Source organism: Helianthus annuus, chromosome 2, assembly GCF_002127325.2.
Source record: "Helianthus annuus cultivar XRQ/B chromosome 2, HanXRQr2.0-SUNRISE, whole genome shotgun sequence".
Classification (NCBI taxonomy): domain Eukaryota; kingdom Viridiplantae; phylum Streptophyta; class Magnoliopsida; order Asterales; family Asteraceae; genus Helianthus; species Helianthus annuus.
In genome coordinates, this window is record NC_035434.2 from 130,258,936 (window position 1) to 130,263,547 (window position 4,612).

The 4,612-nt window shown below is 41.7% G+C and overlaps 1 non-coding gene across 1 annotated transcript; it reads right to left on the reverse strand.

Annotated features, from left to right (window-relative positions):
* Positions 1-325: 325 nt before the first annotated feature.
* On the reverse strand, positions 326-432 carry LOC118489838. The gene has a single exon (XR_004887851.1). It is a non-coding gene; the product is annotated as a small nucleolar RNA R71 (small nucleolar RNA).
* Between the last annotated feature and the right edge of the window lie 4,180 nt (positions 433-4,612).

Consider the following 4,612-nt stretch of genomic DNA (forward strand, 5'->3'; position numbering starts at 1 on the left):
AGGCGCCGCTATCAATGCTCCAAATGTCGAAGCCAATAACTTCGAGCTCCGACCGCATTTGATACAAATGCTCCAAAACTCCGCAACCTTCCACGGGCTTGCGGACGAGGATCCTCATCTACATATAACTAATTTCTTAGAAATATGTGATACCTTTCGGATCAATGGAGCATCAAACGACGCCATACGCCTCCGTATGTTTCCGTTCTCACTAAAAGACCGAGCGAAAGCTTGGCTCAACACCCTCCCAGCTGGATCGGTAAACACCTGGGATGAACTAGCCCAAAAGTTTCTATATAAGTATTTCCCTCCTTCTAAAACTGCTAAATTAATGGCTGAAATTAATACATACTCACAAGAGGACGGGGAATCCTTATATGAAACATGGGAAAGGTTCAAGGAGCTATTACGCAAGTGTCCCCATCATGGCCTCGCAATATGGCAACAAGTATCCACTTTCTACAATGGATTGTTGCCACACACTAGGCAGACACTTGATTCTAGCTCCGGGGGACTTTTAGGTAATCGACGCCCACACGAAATATATAATCAAATTGAGGAAATTGCTCAAACCAATTTTCAATGGCACACTCCCCGGGGAAATAAGTCTATCGCCCCGGGCGCCCATAAGGTCGACGAAAGCACCTCTTTACAAGCCCAAATCGAGGCCCTTTCTTCAAAGATAAAAAAACTAGAAATGACAAAAACAGTCTCGGTTATGGCTTGTGAAGGGTGTGGTGGGTCACATGAAAATTGGAGTTGCATGAAAGAAACGGACGATCAACAAGAAATGGTAAACTACATTGATAATAGACCTAGGCCGTCGGGTCCTCCAACGGGAACTTACAACCAAGGATGGCAAAACCACCCAAACCTTGGTTGGAGGGAAACCGGCAATAGTAGTAACCAACAAACCCAACGAACAAACTTTCAGCAATCAAGAAATGAGTCACAAAATTTCACTCAACAACAAGGTGGACGAGAAAGGCTCGAAGATACTATATCTCGCCTCGTCTCCGACACTGATAAAAAAAACTCGGAAAGATTTCTACAATTAGAATCTAATTTTAGGAATCAACAGGCTAGCATTCAAAACATAGAAAAACAAATAAATCAACTAGCACAAAATTTTTCCGAGAGACCGCAAGGCGCATTACCTAGCAATACCGAAACAAACCCAAAGGCGCAAGTTCACCTCATCACACTACGAAACCGCACCGTAGGGCCTGCAGAAGTAACTCAACCAACGGAAGAAACAATGCCAACACATCTGCAGGAAAAGAACTCTCCTCCATCACCAGAACCTACCAAGGCTCCTCGAGTTCCATACCCCGGTAGGTTAATTCGTCAAAAAACCAATGAGCAATTCGCAAAATTCGAAAGTTTGTTAAAACAATTGCATGTCAATATTCCTTTTATCGAAGTCCTAACCCAAATGCCCAAATACTCTAAATTTATGAGGGACTTCCTTACACATAAAAAGAAAATTGAAAATTTGCAATTAGTTAATTTAGGCAAAGAATGCTCTGCCCTCGTACTCAATAAACTACCCCAAAAGAAAATCGATCCCGGAAGTTTCACGATTCCATGTTCAATAGGGGAATCACCCGTTCGCAATGCCTTGGCCGACTTAGGGGCTAGCATTAACCTCATGCCTTCATCAATGTTCAAAAGGCTTGGCTTGGGAACCACGAGCCCTACAAAAATAAGCATACAACTCGCTGATCGATCAGTCAAATTCCCACAAGGTGTCATCGAGAATGTCTTGGTAAGGGTAAGCAAATTCGTCTATCCCGTTGACTTTGTCATACTCGACATGGAGGAAGACACCGAGGTCCCCCTTATCCTAGGGAGACCCTTCCTTGCCACAGCACAAGCAGTGGTAGACATGAATGAAGGGACACTGACTTTGAGGTATGGGGACGATGAGGTGAAGTTCGGAGTTGGGAAGAAAATAGAGGACGACGACCCAGTCAATTACATGAAGGTTATTGATTCAAGCTTGGATGCCGCTCTCCGACGGTGTAACTTGGGAAGCAAGGCACTCCACTCAGAAGAGATATAACCAGGAATCGGGTCTAGCCATGGACCCTTATAAACGTGGCGCACCACGGAGGCATTCCGCGGATCTATCCTTAGTTTAGTTTAGTTTAATCTTTTAATTTTTGCAGAATAAAACACACTCCTGGTGGTAATGGATGAAAAAGGGAACGAGAAAAAATGGAACCATGCACGAAGAACAGAGCAACCCGACAAAAATCTCCATCACAGAAGGCTCAACACGGGCCGTGCTCAACCAACACGGCCCCGTGCTGAACCCCTGCAGAAAAATCACCCAGTTCAGGTAACTGGACACGGGCCGTGTTCAGCGGACACGCCCCCGTGTCCAGGCTTCTGTTTCAATTCTGAAAATTTTGTTACTGGCACTTGACCACGGGGCCGTGCCCGGTGAACACGGGGCCGTGTCCAGACTGCCAGTAACATAAATATTTGCTTTTTAACACACTTTTATACATTTTAATCAACCAAAAATATTGTTTTTGGACACATTGAGGACAATGTGTAATTTAAGTGTGGGGGGGATGCTAAAACCTTGAAATTTTGCAAAATCCTAAACACAAGCCTTACACAAAACTCTATTGGAACCGCTAAACACCCCAAATTTTTTCAAAAACTTTTTCATTTTTTATTTACTTGTCTTAGTTTAAGTTGGGAAGAACAAGTTCTAAAAATGTTATATTTTTACAAGTTTACAACCGATAGCGTTGTGATAAAAAAGGAACCAACATAAGAAAATTATGAAACGGCATAACAAGTCTAGTTTAAAATTCGATTATATATGCTTGGTCACATTTAAAAAACCCATTCCCACAAAAGTGAGTTTTGAGCCTTTATTGAGCATAAAAATACACATATTTAGATTAAATGCTCATTTTTCGTTTCTTGTGTGAATAGCCGCTCGGTCCTTACAAATCTAGAACTTGCCACAACGATACATTCTCAGTCCTCACCAACTTAAACCCAAGTAAGTAAATGATGGAGGCATTAGGACTAACTATTTTTCTTTCAAAACCATTATTTTTCATTTTTTAACCTACCCAAAATCCCCCTAGATAGCCCCTTTGAGCCTAAACCTTTCATTTCATTACCCCAAAAACCATTTTTACCCACCAAAAAAAAAAAAAAAAAAAACCTTTTTCATTTTTATTCACCCTTTATTTTAGTAACAAGCTCGGTTTTTCGTCAACTTGCCCTTTCATGTGACATCAAAAAAAAAAAAAAAAATCTTATATGAAGTCAAAAACAAACAAGAGCTACAAAAGCTTGTTTGGAGAAATATTTCAAAAATAATAAGTCACTAAAAACAAGGTATTTTACGAAAACCGACACTTGTTACGATTTTTCGCCCTTTTTACTAACCACTAACCAACCACCCACCTTTAAACCCAAGCCTTCACCCAAAAAGTCCTCTTGATATTTACAAAGGTAAAAAGTTAAAAAGGAGGAGGATTGATTGCTTGGCAAGCCTATGGAAATACGTAAGTTCCGTGCCGCTCTCGAGTGATTCACTAAAATATACACCTTCGGCCGAGTGTTGAGTGATCTCCCGTGAGGTATGTGAACTTGTATATAAATGGAATTTTAATAAGGCATGTTATGCCCAACTAAGTAGTTTATCTTATGAAAAGTTCAAAATAAATCATAACGAATAGGATTGTAAATAAATAAAAATAAAGCCTATAAAAACCTTGGATTCCCGACACTCTAGGACAAGCTAAAAAACTTCTCTTCTACCTATTCCATTTGGGAGTGTAAGCCACATTTAAAGAGTTTTGCTTGAGGACAAGCAAAAGTTCAAGTGTGGGGGTATTTGATGTGTGTAAAATGCAACATATAAAACACATCAATTAAGGCATAAAACTAACCCTTTTTAAGTACTAATGTTGGAAAAAGAGGGTTTTTGTCTTCCTTTTGTATTTTCAGGATGAAATGAGCTCAAAATCACAAAAGAAGCAAAAAGACCACTAATTCTACCATAAATACAAGAAAAGGAACAAAAGTAGACTGCCCGGACCCTCAACGGCACCTCCCAAAGCAAAAAGGAAGAAACAGAGTCTGAACACGCCCCGTGTCCAGCGAACACGGGGGCGTGCCCAGGAAGCAGCAGAAAAGACAAACCAGTAGAAGCTTCCATTGCCCACCACGGGGTCGTGTCCAGCGAGCACGGGGGCGTGGTGAAAGTACAGCAGGCGCATTAATTGTAATTCGCAATTACAATTAATGAGGAGAGAGAGTGTCAGGCGGGCACGGGGCCGTGTCCAGCGGACACGGGGCCGTGTCCAGCCTTCTGTTCAGCCTATAAATAGAGGAGCTTGGCTTCATTCTCTCTCATCCCTTGGCACACCACCTCTCTCACACCTCATCCACCACCCACCACCACCATAACACCATCATCCACCACCATCATCCATTGTCCATCGTAGAGTGTGTGAGTCGTCTCGGGATCCAAGATTGATCGTAAGAGTTCTTGACAATCAAGGCCATGTTTGCCTAAGTCTCTTACATCACTTGGTGAAGACAAGTGTTTAGTATAATACTTTTTATTTTTAAT